Below are 23799 nucleotides of genomic sequence, written 5' to 3'. Positions count from 1 at the left end.
TACTTTCCGTTTACCGAAACTGCTTTTTCGGTGAAAGCAGTTCTGGTAAACAGTGTTCAGTAGGGTTGGATTTGGACAGTTGGTCTTTCGATCAACTGTCCTAGATCCATGTATATATATATATATATATATATATGTATATATTAAAAAAAAATATATATATATATATATATATATATATATATATATATATATATATATATATATATATATATAAATATTTTTACTATATTTGTTAATTTAGACATATGGCCAGAATCAATAACGCCTACATGGTCTGTTTACACCATGTGTGCATTGCGCCATGGAGCACACACAGTAGTGCACTATTTCAGATTCAGAAAGCAACTCTACATGGTATGAATAGCTGCACAAACAAACTAACAGCGGACATGTTGGGGGTGTCACAAGCATCAGCATCCAGGATCCTTCATCAAATCCTGAATGCTATCCTCCAACATGCCAGTAGCCACCTATATTTTTCCACGTACTCCTGAGGACTGAGGACAGGGCCAGAAATATGTTGGAGTTCTACCCTGTAGCATACTACATTGAAGTACTGGGTGCCATAGATTTCACACATAGAAATTAAGGCACCACCAGGGGAACAGGGAAGGCTCTACATAAATTGAAAGGGCTTCTACTCTATTAACTGAAAAGTCATATTTAATACCAAGGGAATTGTCCTGAATGTGTGTTCTGGCAACCCAGGCAGTTATCATGACTCACATATCTGGCACACCTCTCAACTGTATCCCATGTTCACTATAGAGGATATCCCATAGGGTTATTTACTGGGGGATGCATGTTATCTACTGGAACAATGGCCGATGACACCCATCAGAAATTTACATACACCCGCTGAAGAATGCCATAATGAGGCACATGCTCAAACCAGAAATATCATAGTGTGTGCTTTTGGGCTGCTGCAGTCATTTTTCCAATGCCTAGATATATATGGGGGAGCCCTGCAGTACAGTCCACTACCATGTACTGAAATATTCAATGTATGTGCCACACTACACAACATCATCCTGAGAAAACAGCTCCAACAGGATCAACAAGTGGAAGGAACGCACATCCCACCACCAATGGCAAGGTCACAACAGCCACAGCAGTGAGCAGCTGCTGTGGGTGTAGGCAGATGTACATATGCTTAATATGCCCTTGTATTGGCTAAGAGGCCACAGATAGCACACTCACTCACCACGTAAGGGGCTAAAACCTTCCTTCTATGCAAATGCATATAGTAACAATAATGCCAGACAATTCTCATAACCTTTATCTATCCATGTAATGGCTATGTACTGCTAATATCAGACAGTGTCAGCCCTGAACTAAAACTGTTGCAACTGCTGGTTTTACAAGGTAAGTGTTGAACCTGGAGTGTATTGTGTAATAATATGAATGGCATATCCTTGCATTCTGGTACTTGATAGTGTAAGCAAGTAAAAGGTGGGAGATTTGTACAGAAATGTCTTTAACTTGTGACAGCAGAGACTTATGTGACTTATGTGTGTCCATTATCAAGTAGTAGCCTCAGGCATAAAAGATTCACACAATCATAACTCTCAAACGTACTGATGGCCACCAAATGTCCTCAAGTTTAGCATCATACTTTTGTACAGGAAAATCATTAAAGCGAGAAGTTAGAAAGTAATGAGACACATTTCAATTTCAGACTTCACAACCTGCACAAGATCATTAACAATACTGATGCAAAACATATTTGATCCTATCAACTGTCTAACTTTCTAAGATCAATATAAGTCAAATGTACAATTACCAGTTCAACACCACAAATGTAGATATACTAGGCACTAAGTCAAATATGCATCCTGAGCATCATACACAAATGTTATGTATCCCTGAATCCAAAAGACCAAAAACAGGAATATGCCACAGTTATCATCACTTGCACAGGGTATTGTTTGGGTTTTGAGGGCAGGAAGCCTAGGCTGACACAAAAGGTCCATGAATGTGTGTGAGTAAGAAAGAGAAGTAGGCAGAGACATTTGGATAAAGTAACAAATAGTCAGTGAGACAAAATGAGTTTCAAGCTTCACGGCTGAACCATGTAACTGCTGTGTATGTGTTGGGATCAGTCCTCCAGGGGAAATCGGTGTGTGAGTGTCTGCATGAACACAGCCAGGGTTTGTGCTAGCTCTACATCTTGGTATGTCAGACAGGTGTGAGCCGTGCATGGTAAAGGTGGCAATTCATCATTGTCTTACCCAACCTTGAAAACTGGCTCTGCCAGGAGTTGCAGTGGCACGTCCACTACCTGAATGGGACTGATGTCTGCTGGATGCCCAGGAAATTACCCTAAGGCCTTCCACATCTGAGTGTGGACACCTCAACCACTGATGTAGCTGTGAAAGTACTGCTACTATAGAAGTGTGATTGGGCACAGCTAGGTCGGCTAACAGCAAATGATGTGGCTGACCTACACCCATGAGGATGCTGTCCCCCTTCCAGCACACATTCCATCATGGATAATGCCCATTCCAATATGTCATTCATCCAGTCCATTGAATCAGCAACAAAGTGAAGGCAGTCATACATGTCAGTCAGTGCCACATCTACAACCTTAAGCATTTATCTGGACAACCTATGGGAACATGGTTGTGCCTCCATGATGACCCTAAACCTATGTTGAGTGGTGTGGGAAGACGCACCTGTATCAGGTAGAGGATGGACAGCAGGCTTCCACTGAGCACCCCTAACAACCCTTCTTCATGGCACCTCACCCACACTTTGGCAATGGGCAGAGTCAACAGGCACTGAAGCTTCAGTAACCACACTTCCCTGATTGAGTGTCTCACTCTTTACCTGTCAAATATCTGAGGGATCACTGAAAATTGGTAGGTGTAGGCCTACTGGCTGTGTCCTGTAGAATTACAGGGGATGGCTGAATATTAACCTCAGTTTCAGATTCAACCTCTGCATCCCCCAGTTGTGCCATTGTATAGTCACGATCATCATCATTACAGTCTGCTGATACTCTGACATCAGGTTGTAGGAGTCCCACACTTCCACTGCCAAGCTCACCTGTGATAATAAGCAATGAAGACAGGAACCAATTAATACCTATACTACTATAGTTCAATATATGCTAACAAACTAACAGTGGTGCCACTATTATAGACAGTGCAACAATACACACAACAGTCCTGGCACCCACATCACAAACTAAATATCTATTTGAACTGCTCATTAGTACTGACATAAAAAGGTTTGGCTTGTCATGTGCAGATGATTGCAGGTTCCCTGTACTGGATGGTCCTGGAAGAAGTTAAGCAAAAGGTAAGGACAACATCATTGCAATCAACAGTAATACAGGGTGAAAACTTTTGTCCCTTTACATGTCCATTAACTATACTTTTAACAAAAACTTGGATGACAAGTCCAACCTAAGTCCATGTGTAATCAATCAGAATGTGTAGTTAAATGCAACAATCTACAGTCCCCCTAACCAACAACTGCATTTAAATGCAGAGTTCAGACCTGGACTGAATGAAGCTTCCAATCTGAAATGTGCTTCAAAGTGGTTTCATTGATTGTTCTTTTAACAGACTGCATGGGAATGTCATATGAGACATTTCTTTTTGCTATAGAGCAAGTGATTGGTATTGCCTTTCTGATGTTTTCATTCAATAACTGGGAAGTAGATTTTGTTTCTGTGACACAGGTCATGTTAACAGTTAATGTATTCTTTTTTTAGAGATGTTATTGGACTGCTCACTACTGTAAATATAATTTTGTTATAGTATATATGAAATTGGCATAGTCTATTTTTGTGTAATTAATATTCATTATTATGTAGACTTTGTTATAGACTTTAGCTCCTGTAATTTGATACATCTGATGAAGTCAGTCCTAATACATATAAAGGATGAAAGCTGATCACACCAGAGTGGGGTGTCTTTTTTCATTTTTTTATTTTTCTTAGCTTTAGCAGTTCTTTTCTATTGTCAGAAGTTTCAATTTATATTTCAGCATATGCAGTATATAGCTGAAAATGCAAGCATGCCTTCCCAAGTTCAGTAGTCTTCTGTGCAGATATACCCTGAAATAATAGCCTTTTCTGTATTCTACACATAAACAATTCTCCTCACTTTCAGGTTTCCTAAATACACTGTTGTCTTTTTATGGTGTAGATTCAGGGCTGTGAGTATGGTGAATATGCAAATGCGGTGTGAACTCATTAGAATTGCTGAATCCCAAATACTTGACTCTGTGTATCAGATGTAAACATAGTGTAGGCACTCCTTCAGTGTTTGTTGCTAATGGATTGCAACCGTGAATGATTACAGGTAGGAGAAGGAAAACACAACAGCAATGTAGACTACCCTACCTCCAGTGGGTGTGTCAGGTTAGACTTACAAAGTGTAGAAGTAATTTTATCAAGGATGGAAATCTACATAAGCAGCACACAATTCACAGGTTCTGCTCTTTAACATCCAACCTCCCCTTCATTTGTTGACAACTATATATTTTTGCCATTTAATATCCTCACAAATTTTAAGGACAATGATGTAGAATGCCTTATACACTGCATGTCTCAGATTACTAATCAGATAATACAAGAATGAGCAAAAAACAGAGAGATAAGGCAGAGCTGCATTTTTGCAAGCAATAGTGATACATGGTTGTGTGATCACTCTGTACACTACATCTGAAATTAATAGATGAATAAATAACTGTTATAAGGTTTCTTAGTACTGTAGATGATGTTGCAGTTGGTTATATACAGAATGATTTCAGTTCCCTACTGAAAAGCTGTTTGCATGGCAAAGACAGATAAGGCACCCTTACTGTGTTCTGAAGATTCATTGGAATGAGATTTTGAATACAGGCATATGTAGAAATATCCGGGTGTCTGTAACAGTGTAAAGGTAAAAAAGGATGCATTCCTGCAATTTTTGCTAACCATCACAAAATGCTGTTAAGTGACATTTCACATTGGCTAGCAAGGTTGTCCAACACCTGCAGCCATCAAACACCAGCAGACAGGATGCAGACAGTCAATTAATTCTGGTAGGTACTGTGGAAACACACTAAGCAGCTTTGCATGGTGGTTAACACCGAGAACTTAACTGGAGAACAGTGTAGGCATCATATTAATGATATACAGAGGCCCAAAAGGGATACCCTGAACCAGTGGTTGACTGAATTTTAAACTGCTGAGATCCCACAGCTGTGTAGGTATGATAATAAGAGAGTATTTGTTATACATAGAAAACTAAATAGAGGCAAGACTTGTATGCATAATGCACAAATGGTTGAACATTTTCAGTTGCCTGTTTTTGAGTTTCTTTCCATTGTTGTTATGCATAATGGTCTTCTGTTCTTTTCTCTTCTTTCCACAGCTAATACCAAAATAAAGTTCAATGGATTGGCTCAGGTGGATCGAATGGAGAGACTGAGGGAAGAAAGTGGCATGTATGCAGCCCAAGAGAAGAATTATTGTAGCTTTAACAGTTAAAGATAGATTTTGGGGGGGGGGGGTTATTCAGCTGTAGCAAATTGAGCATGCATATCCTAGGTGTAAAAGCAAGCACACATGGATTAGTCTGTAGCACAAACCAACTTTAGGAGTCAAGTATAAGACTGTAGTCAGAGGTTTTGCATTCAAACACCATGGGTAACAAGCATACAATACTGCATTTCTTTAATAATATTACATTCAATTAAACTCTTTATAAGTGGTATAAATGTCCTGCTGTTAACTGTAACCTGTATAACTGGACCAAGCATATGTGCAATAAATGTACATTTCAAGCATTACTTTCAGCAATCTGTAGTTATAGTGTGTAGTTGTTAGGATGTGTACTTACATGTAATACTTCAGACAAAATAGTTGTATAATTATGTTAATGCACTGTATGTCACATATGATGGTACTAATTGTATCTCTTTTTTTTTCTTTCATCCCAACCCTTAACTTTCTTTTTTTATTTTCTATTATGTGTCATCAAAATGTCTCCATGTCATCCATGTGTACCAAATTATTAAATACTTCACAGCACAGTGAGGTAGGCCAGCCTCAATGGATCAGCCTGCCTCTGCTCCACTGGCTCCAGCACTGATGGCCAGCACATCTGGGACCCAACCTGGCAGCACTGCCTCTGCTGCCCCAGCAATACCTGTGCCCTCAGGTAGTACTACCCCAGCAGCTGGTGGTGTGGTACTTTCCAGGAGCAGTGACAGAGGTGGGGATTTCATCAACCACCAGGAGATGCCAGAGTTGATGAGTAGGGTTGTGCACCAGACCATTGGTGTATGCCTATGCTGGATGGAGAGGCTGCTCTCCCTCTTGGTATGTAGGAGAAGGAAAAGATGTCAAGCATTCCAGCCACCAATGGAGGAAGGGGACAGTAATGACAGTCCTGTGCATGAGGACTAGAGTCTCACTGTCTCTGTGTTCAGTGGGCATGAGCTTGAGTTGTCCCCTCTCACTCCCCCAATCATGGTGTCCCTCACTGTCCCTGTGTCTTGTCTTGTTTACCTTGTTTGTTTGCATTTGCTTCCTCATCTACCCAACTTATCTAACCCAAAAATACCTACATCCATTCCCCAGCATTCCTCTCCTATTGAATTAAAAAAATAAATAAATAAAATGGGCACTTGTCCCACAAAAAAAAAAAACAAATACTATCCCATACATTGCTCTTCATTTCGCACATGCCTTCTTGACACACTTGATTCGGTTCAGTTAGCAATACAACATGATTACATTGTTGTCACCTGTTTTTCTGAAGATGACAGTCCAAATCCAGCTAATATTCTGCACATATTTTCAGTTTTCAGTGTTGCAGAAATGGATAGCTTATGATTCTTTCCTACATCCCTCCTGCATGTTCCTATATTGCTTTCCATTTGTTCTTCCCCCTGCTTGCTCCCATTTCACAAATTTCCTATCTAACCCATTTTAATACCCATAATCTGGTCAATAAATAGAATCACACACAACACACATAAGTACCAGAAAAAGCAATAGATCCCTTCACTTTTTGGCCCCTATATTTGTGTGGAGTTTGGCATCACCCACCATTGTCTAGCAATGGTGAGGAGCTCTATAATGTTTTGGTTACCTCTGCATAATGCCACTTAACCCCACTGAGCTATGCCAACACACAGCAACACATGTACTATAAAGAATTAATGTCATTGCATTATCACTGTTTATTTTAAAAGAATTAGATACACCTGGATTTGAACCCAGTATCATCTGGGCTTAAAAAATGTGTCAATGCATTTAAACATGCTGCCACAGAGTCAGGTAAGTAGCAGGTATGTTTCATAGACTCAGTACTAGCTCTCAGAATTTTAGCAATGAGGCTCACATTTGCACATTGCTTAACTACATGCAAACAGGATAAGTAATGGAAATGTGTATATTGCATGCACAAACACTTTGCCAATCATCTTGCAAACCTGCTGCTAGTTGGTATGCTATACAAAGTCACTATTAGCATATATTTGTGCTGTTTACTGTCCATTTACTTTTCATGCCATGAAAGTACATGTGGAAGCATAACAAACTGAAGACCTTAACAATATGTCACGTGTTTATAATGCAGCCATGTATTGCCTCCCTCCATGCACTGCAACTCTGGTCTCTCAGTATGTGTTCACAAATATATCAATTACACTACATAAATTAATAACAAATGTGTGATATGAAATGCACATCAATCTGGTAACATGCATAACTATAATTATCTTCACGGTTGAACATGCCTATGCATCCATCAACTGACCCTGGGAACTATCGACCCATAAGCTTAACCAGCCTTATCTGCAAGGCTATGGAAAGAATCATCATTGACCTTATCCAGAAGGACTAGGCAACCTTCAAACTATTGACTCAACCTAGTTTGTTTTTTTAAGGGTAGATCCTGCTTATTAAACCTAGTGAACTTCTTTGAGAGTGTCACCAAAGCCCTGGATGAGGGAAAACAGTATCTACCACCTATCTTGATTTAGCCAAGGCCTTTGACACAATCCCACATTGAAGTATCATAGAGAAATTCTCCAATCTGTGGATTAACCCATACATTACTAGATGGGTAGCCAACTGGTTCACAAACAGAATTCACACTGTCAAATTTGAGCAGACCACCTCAACAAGTAGACCAGTTATCAGTGGAGTACCACAAGGATCTGTGCTGGGCCCTCTACTGTTTGGAAACTATTTCTCTGAAGTCCAGGTGAAGGTAGATGGCCTGTGGCTTACCAAGTTTTCAGATAATGAGTAAACCTAACAGCACAAAGCAGTTATCGCTGTGCAGTCAGTCAATGTAAAACAACTTGCCAGGGAGACCAGTTGAAAAACTTAGAAAAATTATTAACAAAGAAGACCAGTGTCAAGCTGAGAAATTCTCCTATTAAAACTTATATTGTTATCCAACATAAAACAATCCACACTTACAAAGTTAGAAGAAGAATTTCCTTCAAGTTGAAAAATCCATTAAAAACCATTAAAAATTAAGGCTTCCCATGTTTTCGTAAAACCTTATTATCTTTATTATAATAGAGCAAAGCAGATGAGCATTACGTTAAACATTTTTTACAAATTGATTTTATGTAGCTTCTTTAGATTTAGTTATACATGTGCTCAAATAAAGAATATTACAAAAAGCAAATTAGAGATATTCATAATTTAAAATTAAAAAAGCATCATAGATAAAAAACATGAGTCTTCAGTGATTGTTTTTTATTGACATTTTAAGGTTACTATTGGTTTAATTATTGGGCCAGTATGCAGTAAAAAGTGGAATCAGTGTCTTTGGAGAAGGATAAATGAATGATGTTCTTGGTGCTAAGAGTAAGAAAGCATATTCTAATTGGCTAGGGTACAAAAGCCAATGATCTTTAGCTAGGATGACATTGTGAAATGTGTATAGGTGGGAGCTATGTGAGATAGCCACTAAATTGATTAAACAATTGGTTTGAGTGGGTGAGCTTTTGTAATTAGCCAATGGGGTTGAGAGGATGTGGGTATATTGGCTTATGGGTTAATCCATGGTGTAGTCTGTGATGTAGTTAGAGGGTGAGCAGATAGGTGGAATAGTTGTATTGGCAGGAAATCAAGGGGAACCCCTGATTGCTAGTTGCCTGGGGGTGTGGCATATTTCTGGATGAATCAAGTCTAACATTAGACAGTCCAACAAATCAAGAGCTGGCCAGTGAAAACTGTGGTCAGGTTTTGGTGGGCAAGAAAAACTAGAGGTGATTGGATTTTGGCTTGGGCCAATAGAGATGGAGAAGGCAGGAAAAAGTGTGTCAGATTTAGAAAGGAGGGGAAGGAGGTCTAGGGTTGGTCGGGGGAAGTCCCCAGAGCCAATGGTTCTTGAAAAAATTCAAGAAATGTGATAGGTGAAAAGGCCAGCTAGTTGCTCTTGATTGAAAGAATCAGAACTATCCTGCTCAGAATATAATACTATTGTGAATGAATGTAATAATGCTACAGAAGTCCAAGTTATGAATGAGAATCTAAATAGATTTAAGTTTAAAAGTAGAATTAAAATAAAACATAAATTTAGTTAAACATCACCATTGTGAATTACTGTAATAATGGTATTACGGACTGCAATACAAGTGGAAATAAATATAAAAGTAAAACTTGGAATAAACAAATTTAAGTTAAGCATTAAAAAGACAGTATTTAGAGGCTGAATCAACAACTAGCCAATTCGGTGTTACTTTTGAATTCCTGACCTTAACAAAGTAAATTTCTAAGTTATGTTAAAAATTGCTACAGCATTTCTAAATATATCAAAAATAATGAGGATCAGACTTAGCTGTCCTATGAAGGGTTAGTAAAAATCACACTCTAGATTCATGGAGTATGGTTTAGTAGCTAGTTTATCCTATTAAGGTAAAACAATAGGAGATATGGGGGGGAGGGATTCAGTAATCCGTCTAAGAGTATGGCGTCAGTGCTTCATGCATATGCATGAGGGTGTGCTGACTCAACTCCCAGGCTAACACGGAGCATGTAGAAGTGCAGGGGGTGTGTCAGACTGCTGAGCAGTCCAAATATCCATGCCCCTGCAAGTGCTTAAATCTGCAAATGTCAGCAGATATGAGCGAGTCCGCTCAAATGTGTATACCCCCAACACTACACTCCCACACATTCAAAAGCCCTGTACAAATTAAATAAAATGTAAAACAAATTTTTTTTTATTATTCACGATATAACTGCCCGTATTTGCGCGTGCATGCGCAGGTGTGCCCATTGCTTAGCTACAGTTAGCAGTTTAGACATCGAAGAGGATAATAAACCACTTATATGCAAATTAAGCCAAATACAAATAGTGTAGTGGTAGAGCCTTCGCACAAAGAGGAGGCATTCCCGGTTCAAGTCCCACCACTCCCCTTTCCATTTTCTGTAGGAAATCCGTGCATAAAAATAATTCCTGACATTTACCTTTTAAACTTTATTAAAATGCATTGAGATGGCCTATGTAGTAGTGAACGATATTTTAAATATACATAAGAAAGTGAAACGGTCATGCATACTAATGAATACATAAGTAACCTATCTTAAGCAATGTGAAGCACTGCTAAGCAATGTTTACCAGTATTAAGCACATTTAAGAATAATTTCCCATAGTTAAGCACTGCTTTAACTAGCGCAATAGCTTTGCGTGGAGCTGTGCATCGTGCCAGCTAGTGAAAACCAAACATGTTTGCACGGAGGTGCGCACCGCACTAACTAGCGCAACGTTGGACAACGTCAGTAAAGGTAGAGCAACGTTGGGCAAAGTTGAGCAAAGTCGGCTAAACCAGCCACACCCCCTACCGGTCAGGCCCTCGAATCCAGGATAGTGTGCACCATAATCACAATACTGATCCACTAAGTCATGACAGCATTTGATGTTCATGGACTGTCAACACACATATACATATGAATCAAAGTATACCCAGTGCTAAGCAGGTGTGCACTCAGTTGAGAACTTTCAAATCCAGCCAATCACAAATAAGTGTGGGAAATGAGGCATATTTAAGCTCCATAGGTGGGAATACTCGCCATAACTGGTTGTAGCTCCCATCTGCAGGCAGCAATGGCTGGTGTCAGAGAGAGCTCTCGCATCTGAGCGCAAAGGTGGGGCATTGAGGAGTCAAAAGTGATGGTTTGGCTCCTCGTCCATCATCATGATGCTAGACTCCTGCAGGGCCAGTTCCAGGGCATGGAATACAAAGTGGAGGCCTGAAACCGTCTCGCACATGAACTCACCAGTGCCACAGGCGTCCCTTGGAATGGTGAGCAGGTTAGACATCACCATGCAGACCTGAAGAGACACAAGCAGGACTAACTAAACCAATGGATACAGGAGGCCTATGGGATGCAAAATGCCCCACTACTGAGTAGGTAGCCATGGACTGAAGTATGTAAAAATTGCTAGTGTAGTCGATAGTATGGATAGGTATATGTCTCAATATTACTTCATTTACTTCACAGCTGCAGGTGTCCATGCTGCGAATCAGCAAGCCTATGCAGATAGGCTGCTAAGGCTGCGTTACCAGGCAGGTTAGTAATTTTCTGCATGTACTATTATATAAAATAAGTGAGAGAGCCTGACTAAAAGTGTCTTAGCCCAATAATAAAGGTATAATAAGGCTTGAATAACCTCTCTGCATGAACGGGTATGTAAAATAAGTGAGAGAGCCTGAAAAAGAGTGTTGTAACACATTAATAAAGGTATAAGTCCTGAAGTATTTCTCTGCATGTATTGTTGTATAGAATAAGTGAGAGAGCCTGAAAAAGAGTGTTGCAAACCATAAATGAAGGTATAATACATCCTGAAAAAGATGTCTGCATGCACTGTAATAACAAATAAATGAGAGAGCCACTAGAAAAGTGTGTAATGTAATTAATAAAGGTATAACACCTGTAGTGTGTCCGTGTCACTTTCTTTGAAATGATGATGTACTCTTGCAGTATAGAAATAGTAGTGTTGTATTAAGCGCTGTCAATCCACACTTGGGTAGGCCCATAGAAAGAGGACGAAGGGAGTGCCAGTATCTCTTAAGCATATATACAGTCCTCAACTGTAGTTTCAAGGCTGGCATGTATAGGTAAATCTGGCACATGAGTAGCTTGTAATTGTGTGCACCAGAAATGTCAGTATGCTGCTAGAAATGTAGGGGGCTGTTAAAATATAACTGATAATGTCACCTGAACACATCCAGATATGTAGACATATGAATATAAATAAAATATATAAATACGTAGCAATAACATCTGCATCCTGGAAATTTTGTATATTAGATACAGGTCAGGTACATAAGGAACTAGCAAAACACATCCCACAACATAATGGACATTGTCTAGTGTAATAATACATGTAGGGGATATATACCTGCAGTCAATAGCAATGTAGTGTAAACTATAAGTTCATATAAGTTGTTAATGGAGGCATCTTTTTACACCCTACTGTATGTGCATAAACAATGCAATTCCACACCTCAATGGGTATGTGTAATCTCAAAACATTTGTTGGGACATATGTCCTATTGGTTTATAAATATCTGCATAACTTTGATGCATGTGCCCTGTTCAAACATCACAATCTTGGTGGCCTGTTGCCACCAATCATTCCTGCATGCTGTTGGAATGTCCACTGTTGTTCAATATATGCATGTGTTATGCTTGCTGTTCAACTGTTGGAACTCTGGTGTGTTGGGTTAATGGGAATATTACTGCATGCTGTTACAACTAATTTGGAATGCTGTTGGCTATATTGTCATTAAATTCACCTAAACACAGAACGTATGGGAAGGCCGGTCCCAGAGGACCCACCTGTCCCACCTCAGCTGGTGATGGCACCTGGCACCAGCAGGTCCGGTGCCCAGCCCAGGACCTCCTCCTCCATTGGCCCTGTGCCACCTTCGAGTGGAAGCGCTGCAGGGGATGGGGCTTGTCCCCTCGTGCAAGCGTGGCCAGAGAAGTGCCACCTGTCACCCTCCGAAGTGTCCATAGGGAGACCCAGCGTTCAGTCGCTGATCCCCTATGCCAGCTCAAGGCAAGAGTGGTGCGACTCACTGGTGAGCCTGCCCATCCTACGCAGCCCCCAGCACAGCCACCCTCTGGGCTGTGAAGGTGCAGTGGTGACTGCCCATGGGTGGGGATCTCAGTTTCACTGTTACCATCTGTGGGCTCATGGACTTGCGATTTCCAAACATCCTTCCCTGTCAATTGTGTTCACCCACCCCATGTGTCATATTCCACCCCTGTATGCATCTTCTTTGTCTTGTCTGTTTACCTCCCCAACCTACCTCCCAAAACATACCTACTTCCCCTACCTCACATTCCACTCTCACCTGAAAAAAAAAATTTGGGCAATCTGCTCCCACAAAAAAATTAGGCCCCATACATAGCTGCCCATTTTGCACAAATGTCCGCTGGACACAGAAACTGAAATTCAATTGGCAGTACAACATACTTCATTGTCCTCACCCCTCTCTCAGGGGTGGAAGGTTTCAAAATTCCCTCCAAATTACTAGTATATGCACAGCTGTTGCTGTTAAAGAAATGGGCATCTATGGACCTTCCCTACACCCATCCAGCACATCCCAAGCTGTTTTCCCTACTGTCTTTCCCTCTTTGTGCCCCTTTTTCACCACTTTCCTATCTCCCATTTTTTTTTTCTTTCAAAGAAATGAGCATGGGGGTTAGCGGGAGTAAGCACTTTTAAGCAGTAGTAAGCAGGTTTGAGCGAGTGTGCGCATGTGTGCGCTTAGCTAAGTATTGCTAAGCATCCCGCAAACCCACTTATAACTGCTTAAAAGTGCCTTAGTCACCCTGCATATGAGAGGCCTTGTTCTGCTCAGCTGCAAAATAAAACACTACTGTCAGTCTCAAACCCCGCACCTTGGACACACTAGACTGCATGAAGTACCACTAGGTCACCTTAGATATACAGCAAGCTGTTGCTGAAATATATATATATATATATATATATATATATATATATATATATATATATATATATATATATATATATATGTAAAGGAAAGATAGGAATGTAACACAAAACCTGTTCTGTGGAACTTTACCAGCAGTTGTTGTGGAATTGCATTACATGACTGTGATAACAGAACCAGACATTCTAGCAGTAAATAATGTTACAGCAGCACTTCACAACCCCAACACAGTATCATAGCAGGACAATCCCCACCCAAATGTACAAAATACCAGTGTGTTCAAGGTACAGCAAGGATGTAGGTAGGCATACTCAATACTGGAATTGTCCAGTTTCATGAACATCCTGTGGAAATGTCAACAAATAAAAAGCACAAACAGTGCAGAAGTGAGTACATTAATATCCAGAGTATAGCTGTACTTAAAAGTTCATGTGCCAAATGAAAACATTGCAATAACTACATATGTATGGCAGCTAATTGTGGATGTTGTAAAGAAACTCCATACTCCCATGTCTCTTGTGTTAGCATTTCTAGGGGTGAGTACAATTCTACACTGTCAACTGTGTACTGGAAGTGGCAACATTCAGGTCTGAGTACAACATACAAATAACTGGCTACACCCTTAGCAACAGTTAGAAGAAGTATACCAAACTTCTGACTTACACAACGGTGTCCACAGCAAACAAGCATGGTCCCCACTTTGGAATTCTGAAAGGGCTACGCCTACCTGACTTAGCAATTTATAGCACTGGGTTGCTATGACAGTGAGTACTGCAAGTACCATACAGCAGGCTGCATGCAATTGCCAAATGGTGGCCACCAATTGGTACAGAGGCAATCACATGCACATGTGCAGATACCTATACAAGCAGTCTGTACTTGCTGTCCACACATGCAATCATTCCATTGCAGGTACGGAGGGAGAGAGAGAGAGAGAGAGAGAGAGAGAGAGAAAATAAAGAAAAAGTGATGTAACGTAAAGAAATATAACAAAAAGAATAGATTGAAAACAAATTAATATACTGACAAAATAAATTATATTGAAAAAAATATTGAAAAGAAAATATATTGAAAAAAAATATTGAAAAAAATATATTGAAAGAAAAATATATAAAAAAAATATTGAATAGAAATATATTTTGAAATAAAAATCTATTGAAAAAAATATCTTGAACAGTAAAAGATATATTGAAAGGAAAACGTATATTGCGAAACAAATATACCAGGATATATGACAACAAATATGAACACATACAAAGGAAAGGTATGTAACAGCTATGTATTTACTGGAATGTAGTAGATGTTTATGAAGAGTACTCTACATAGTTTGAATAATCCATATCTGGCAGCAGTATGTATCGATGCACAGATGCCCTGCATAACTACTGGCATGGGGAAATGAGTGTGTAGCTGTGTGCAGTGGGATGTGACGGTGACATATGTAGTTCAGCATTAAATGTCAAACATCTGATCCATGGGCTCTTTGCTTTGTTCGTTGTTTCTGATGAAGTCTCAGCCAGAGATGAAAGCGCTAAAACCTGTTTTACAACGTGATATTTTGTGAATAAAGTGGAGTTTTCTACATTACACCATATGGCCTGGAGTTCCTGCCTAACCTGAAGTTTTCTTTTCATTCATCATTTTATTGGTGTTTTTACAACAGTCTTCTTTTTTCGGGTTATGGCTATGGACATCTCCGGGGACTTGAATTTATCAAGTACCGTACTGGCCGAGGATTCCGGAGCAGCTATTCAGCAATTGAGAGGTGAAATCTCTCAAATTAAGGATGAACTTACTAAACTCATCGAACTTTTTACACAGAGAGAGAACAGTCATGCAGGTGGTGGATCCTTTATTGGTGAACGTACGGTCTTTGTCCCGCCAGGGTATAACTGTTTTGGTTCCAATATGGTGGTTCATTCAAATAACCCGCCAAACCTACATTCACCGGTTTCTGTTAGTGTTACAGCGGCGGGTTCAGCAAGTGATGTTCCTGGTTCCAGTAAGACTAATACTATTACTTCTAATGGTTTATCCGAGGTGAATAAGTGTAATGGTAATACATCGGTGACTCAAACTTCTCCAATTTTGGCTAGTTCAAGTAACATGAACCCGGACTCTCGTAATCCAGTTGTGCGCCCTAAAAAAGGTACTGTTTTTTCAACTGCTAACAAAGTTAATTCAGGATCGAATTTTAACAATAGGGCTTTGGATGAACGTGTTTTTAGTAGTATGTCTGGTTCTCAATCTGAAGCCAATAACAAGTCTGAGAAAATTTTCGCTAAACATTACTCTTTCTCTTCGGACAACTGCCGTGAAGGTGTTGTTAACAACAATGCTGTGGACAATCCAATACATGATTCTTCTTTGAAAGACTTGATTTTTTATTAGAAAAGAGAATGTTCAAATATAAAACTGTTGAGATGGACATCGCTTGCTTTAAACAATGTATTGATTTGAAAATTGTGCCTCAGGGCTTGAGAATTTATAGGTTTCCTTTTGGAATAAATTACACCGATGCTATTATATCGGACTATACAGAATTTTTTAACGAAATTGGTCTTGGACTAATTTCTAAAACATTACATTATTACGAACAAGAAAGAGAATGTGTTTTAAATGAGGTCAAAAGCCTGGATAATAAAATCAAAAGCGACTTGTTATTTTCTCATTATAGTGCATTATATTTTAAAATGTTAGATAAGGTGGACAGTAGATGCTACAATATTTATCAAAAGAAAAAAAGAAAATTGGCCAGGGATCAAAAGAGTTATCATAATAATATGGCATACATTTTCAAACCTTCACAATATAAGCAATTTAATGAGAAGAAGGATTATGCTTCACGTGGTCATGTAAATAATGAACAAATGGAAAGTTATAGTTTAACAAACAATGATAGAATGGATAGGCAGAACAATGGATGGGAAGGAGATGGGGTAAATATTGACCCCCAGTATGAGGAGGATTTTCCCATTGTCAGACGCTCAGAGAGACTGGCACGGCATTACACGATGGAGGGGGAGTACAGCAAAATTTATTACACTCAGAGGAAGAATCAATATTCCAACTACAGGAATTATCACTAGATACTGACTTGGTGGCAAACCTTCCAACAGCTTCCAATACTAGTTTACATCATTTCCAGTACCAGGGTTTTAGTATTTATAATTATTCAGATAGAGTTATAACTAGATAATATTTTACTCTATTTTCAAAAGGTATAAAATTTATTCCCTCTAATAATGGAGATTTAGTAGATAACATAATATCTTTAAAATTGTATACTAGAAAATTTAATTTTGGAATTAGTCAAAATCAAACAGATTCTACACTTCTAACAAGTGACATCAATTATAATGGATTAAAAAAGAGAAGTGTTTATAACCCACCCCTTCATCCTTTAATAGAAATTTTTGAAAAATTAGTTATGGAAGATATTTATAAAGAATTCAAACAAGGTAAACAAACAGAATGGAACTTAACTAAGGAAGAATATATTTTACTTAAGGACTTGAGAAGTGACAGTAATATACGTATTATGGTTCCAGACAAGGGGGGCGGTATAGTGATCTTTCGTAGTATGGATTATTCATGTGAAATGTTAAGTTTACTACTTGATGAGAACACTTATACCAATGTCTTTAAAAACCAGATCAATATATCAAGTTCCAGAATTGACAGTTATTTAGAAGAATACTTATTGGATGGTAGAATCACCAGGTACGATTATGAATTTTTATACAGGCAACATCCCAAGATTCCAATTTTTTTTGGCATACCAAAAATACATAAGAATGTTGAAAAAAACCCTTTTAGACCCATTGTTGCGGCCAAGGGGTCTAAGATACATCCCCTTACTGTTTTCATTGATTCCCATCTACAACATATAACACATCAGGTATCCCATATTCTGAAAGACTCTTGGGAATTTTTGAGGAAAATTCAACCTGAACTCTATGATGAGACATTCATTTTTCTAACTGTGGATGTAAAAGACTTGTTCACTTGTATCCCCAAAGTTGAAGGACTAGTCTTTTTAGAGGAAGTGTTATCTAAATTTTTAAATTTAGACAATGACAAAACTAATTTGATTTGTGAACTCATGGGGATAGTCCTTGACAACAATTGTTTGTGTTTTGAGGGGGAATTTTATCAACAAATCAAGGGTGTACCAATGGGTGCAGCTTGTTCCCCAGTTTACTCGAATTTAGTTCTTCTAGGTTGGGAAATGGAACATATTTTTGAAAGTCACTAAATGTCTAAAATAAAATTATATCTCAGATACCTTGATGATATCTTTATTTTATGGGGTGGTTTAGAAGAAGAAATTCCAGTTTTTATTGATTATATTAATAATAGCACTAGTGTTTTGTCCTTTACTTTCCATTATGATACTTCAGGGATGAATTTTTTAGATACTTTCATTTCCAAAGACTTAACAGAGGGACAATTCAAGTCACAGGTTTATAGAAAAAAGACATTTTGTAACGCCTACTTACATTTTGAAAGTAGTCATCCTTTAACACAAAAAATTGGAATTATTAAAGGACAAGCTATTAGATTAGCACGGATGACGTCTAAAAAAGAGGATTTACAAGAAGAATTTAGTTTTCTGAGTAAAATGTTTTTGGAACGTGGTTATCCTATAGATTTAATTCATTCTATTTTAGAGGGAATATATAAAGAATGGGGGACTAAATATTTACCACTTTTGGGTAACAATGAAACATTTGTTCAAAATTTTGGTCAACAAAAAGAAAACAACACACAAAATGTAAAAAATTTTGACACAGCTTGTGTTTTGCAATACAATTCTAGATCTGATCAAATTCGAAAAATTTACCAAAAAAACTGGAATATTTTCAGAACTAATGATGAAGTTTTCAACAAGATTGGAAGTACTACCGTCAGAAACCACAACCCAAGCTCTGGAAGCCTTACAAATGCCTTCTATAAACACCTCCAGGACTGCATGGATCAGGCAATCCCAAATAAAACCAAGACTCCAGTCTGGTGGACCCCAGCCATTAACAAACTTTACAATAAGAGGAGAAAGCTATTACATGATAGAACAAAATCCATAAAGGAAGTCAAGCACTCATAAAATCAACTAAGGCCAATTTTGAGAGAAAAATTGCCATGGGCTATGTTAGGAACCTGTTCAGTGCAAACTTCACCTAAGGACCCCTCTCCCCCTAAGGAGATACATCTCAAATGCTGAGGTGAAGCTGCTCTCTCTAAAGCTAAAACACAGCATCAATGGGACGGATGGTGTCCCGGCTGTGTGCTACACGAGCTAAATGAGTGGCGCCTCCTAGGACCCTGGTAATTACCGCCCCATAAGCAGCAAGTCTAGTCTGCAAAGCTATGGAGAGGATCATAATGGGCTCATAAACAAAGATATAGGGACTTGCAGACATTGGATATTGTAGAAAAACTACCAGCAAATGTAAACCCAAGTGGTGTCCCACAGGGCTCGGTCCTTGGCCCCCTATTGTGGCATCTACTTCTCAAGTACAGGCCAACATGGGAGGACTTTGGCTGACAAAAGTTTGCAGATGACTGCACTGAAACATAGTGAGAAGATGGACCGGACACGGGGATATCCTTCGTTGACAGTGGCCTTTCTTTTGACACTCCACATTGCTAAAGTGGTTAGAAGAGACCTTCTATTGTACACCTGATCATGAAGGATTCACCTCAGATCTAGCCCATTCAGGATGTATCTCACCCGACATCTGCAGCAGTTGAGAACCCAAAAGTTTTCTAATAAAAAGGATAAAGGACCATAAACCTAGATTTGTAAATAAGGTAGGGCAAAACATAAAACAATTGCTGGAAAATAAACAAAGTATTATTTCAGCTATACAAGGTACTAAAAAATGTGGAATGTGTCATTATTGTATGTACATTAATCAAGAACAGAGTATAGTGTTGAACAATTGTGTAAAAAGCAAAGTATATTTCAAGAAGGGTAACTGTAACACCAAGGGAGTAGTCTACCTAGCTTTGTGTAACGCCTGTAACAATTTCTACGTGGGTAAAACCGAACGTGCATTAAAATGTAGAATATACGAACATTTGAATGATATAAAAAATTTAAAAAGTACAAATGCCTTGTATAGACACAGTATTGGCTGTGTCAATTTTGACAAATTTGTCTTTGGCATTTTGGAAGTGGTAAACATTGATCTAAGAGGTGGAGACTGGAAAAATATCTTGAAGAAAAAAGAAAGTTACTGGCAATATAGGTTGGCATCCATGTTTCCACCTGGTATAAATGACCATGTTTCTTTAGTACCCATTTTGATAGAAAGAGCTAATAACATATAACATATTAATAATAATTTATATATACAAAAATAATAAAAAATATATTATATATAATACATACATAGAAATAATATCAAACAATGTTTATTATAAAAGTTATATACATTGTGGTGTTGATAATAAAATATGTATTTAATAGAACTTTACTTATTCATTCTACAATACTGTTTTAATGTTTTTAACATTATTGTATATTTAGTACTTATAAAAAGTAATATTTATTATATATTTTAGATGTTTTAACTTTATCAATTTTGAGATTTGCTTTCTTGATATTCATATATATTTATGTGAAGTGTCATGTTAAATTTTGGAACCAGGTTTATATATCTTTAAAAATAGTTAATTAGTAAATTAAATGATGACATCATTGAAAAGTCAATTGTATTTAATATTTAAATGGGCTCTTTGCTTTGTTCGTTGTTTCTGATGAAGTCTCAGCCAGAGATGAAAGCGCTAAAACCTGTTTTACAACGTGATTTTTTGTGAATAAAGTGGAGTTTTCTACATTACACCATATGGCCTGGAGTTCCTGTCTAACCTGAAGTTTTCTTTTCAAACATCTGATCCATGTTATCTGTGTCTGTACAGTAGGGTGTACAATGTCTGTTTGGGGTAGTAGCGCATACGGTTATACAAACATGGATGTGACAGAGTAACAAATGCATGATAGTCATATTAACGTGTAGCTTAGCATTGGCAACAGCTGTACCAGGCTAGTATGCTAATTCAGCATTAGCAGCTATGTATACACCCTCTAATATTACTGTGTGCTCACATGTGACACCTGTTCATGTTGCAGCAAGGCCCAACAGGTCAGCCGTGAGGTACATGTACTTACAACAGTGTGGTCTTTGTGTGTGTATGGCACACACATCCAGAGAGATCTGTCCGTGTCAGATATATTAGCATCTGTACATGTGCATTGAGCAAGGGACATACTGCAACTGTTTGTGAAAGGTGGATATATATATATATATATATATATATATATATATATATATATATATATGCTGTTGAAGGTTGTTATGTGCATATTTCTATGTAGGTTGTAGTGTGTGGCAGACCAGGCAGCATACAGTGCTGGTACATGACATGTGGTGGTTAAACGCTGTGGGTATGATTCGTCAGGTTTGCAGTGTTGCAGCCAGTGAGGCCTGCTAAAGCAACATGGGCTGAGAACACCTTCAATGCATTCCACACATAACTGTGCAATGTTATGACATAACTGTATACCTCACAACCTCCCCATACTTGATATTCCCACCATGGCAGGTGGACTGTATATGTGCCTATATGTATATCTATATGTACACCAATGAATGTTCATATGTATGTGTGTATATATATATATATATATATATATATATATATATATATATATATAAAGAGAGAGAGAGAGAGAGAGAGAGAGACAGGGTCATAATTACTGCAACAGATGCCTGGTGACAAAGCCATGGACTCAAGCTCAATGTTCACACTGCATTGGCATCCCTCCTTGCAAAGACTCAGTACCCATGAACTACCACATAGGTGGTAGTCTACTTAACACCGAAGGTGAGATAAGATACCATGGGACACAGGTGGACAGTAGTTTCCCCTTCGATAGTCACAGTGCCACACTAGTCATGTAATCCATATATGTGGCACACGTCATCACAAAAGGTATGTCATCCAGGGAAAAATCGGTCAGTGTCTCCTCTACTCCACACACATAAAACCCAGTATAGAGCACAATGCACCATGTGGTATGTACCTCACAAGACATCTACAGCAAGTGGAAAGGACACAGACATACCTCACAAAGAGTTATACCAGAGTCAAACAGATGCCCTATGCAGACCGTCCCACAAACCCACAACTAGACTGTGTCACATACCGCCTACCCAGAGGTGACCTCTGACTGACATACTAAGCTATGTCAAACCCAGATCTGTTGGACATGCTCCACGTAAACAGATCATAATCTGTACAAGCTACATGCTCTAGGGACCCAAACTCTTTGACCACAATAAACAGCACATACTGGAGGGATAGATTCCTATCTCAGAGACATCCCATACTCCGGAACAAACCAACTATCCATAGCAAACAAAGCTCCTAATTAGCAGTCATCATAAATAATCCTGGAGATTGTATAGGAGATAGTAAATACACCCAGGCAATCACCTCAGTGTCTCTGCTTGACAGGGCCATGTGAAATGTAATTACCTGTGTGTCAGAGGCCAGGGTAGCATATGGCTAGAGTTCTATAGGCCCTAGGGCCAATAGCCTCTTACCTACCTATGAAGTGATACACACCCACATGTACTTGTTGCAATAATCGATATGTGAGGTTGACAGAGTGTGATGGTGAATGTGTTGGTGAATGTGTCAGAGTTCGGTATATGTGTGATAGCTTAGTGGGAAACTGTTTCTGTCATGGTATTATGTGTCCCAGCTGTGATCCCAGCAAAAGATGTGTATGCAATTGCTAGGCAGAAAAAGCAGTATGCCATACGGTCTGACGTAGTCCCTTGTTGTCGACTGGGGTGTCCCATTGTAGGCTAAAGCAGTAAATGTATGCTTATTGGGTGTTACTGCTGGTGAATCCAACTCCTGTATGAACTGTAGTACTACCTGAAGCTGTATGCCTAAACAGCACAGTATGGTGTACGTGCACATTTATTGGAACCACTGTTATGTGTGTTCCCTGTAGTCCTCACAGATTACATACCTCAGGCATAAGGTCTGGTAACTACTGACACACAGTACTGTAAGGTACACAGGTAAAGGTCACCTGGGTTGCCATACCTTTGTGCCTGTTATGTATGTCTGCTGTGTGTGTGGGTATGCCTGTACCCCGGCCTCTGTCATATGTGTGTTACCCAACACTCTAGTCATAGGTGACTCTATAGTCAGGCACACTGATGTTCCACTCACTAGACTAAACAAGGAGAAAGTTACTGTCAGCTGCCTGTCAGGTGCCAGGATCTGCCACATAACGCATGCATTCAGGTCACTCCACAATAAGTACAAATATGACACTGTCATCGTCCATGTTGGTCTGAATGACCTGAGACGTACCTCCCTGGACTAGATGAAAAGAGACATGGAGGAGCTCTCCGATCTTGTATCTAAGGCAGGTATGACCCTAACCCTGAGTAGCATCCTGCCATCACCCAGAATGATACCACAGTACAAGGACAAAATGATTGACTTCAACAATTGGCTAAGCTTCTGGTGTCATTCTAAGGGGATCCAGTATTTGTCTGCCTGGGATGACATGATCAACAGTCCACGATGGTTTGCCAGAGATGGCCTGCACCTGTCGCCCTTGGGATTCCGGATACTGGCTAAGACTCTTGCCACCCCTATAGTGCCTTTTTTAGGCAAGGTTCAAATGACAAATTCACTACCGTAACCGGTAGAAGCAAGCAAAATCTGAGGGTAATGCTACTCAATGCTAGAAGTCTAAACCTCAAAATGCACTCACTCGAGGCACTCCTTAAAATGGAGAACATTGAAATCTGTGCAGTGACAGAG

The sequence above is a fragment of the Protopterus annectens genome, chromosome 6.part0 (assembly GCF_019279795.1).
Source record: "Protopterus annectens isolate FY-2018-M chromosome 6.part0, PAN1.0, whole genome shotgun sequence".
In the NCBI taxonomy this organism is placed as follows: domain Eukaryota; kingdom Metazoa; phylum Chordata; order Ceratodontiformes; family Protopteridae; genus Protopterus; species Protopterus annectens.
This window is presented reverse-complemented; position numbering follows the sequence as displayed.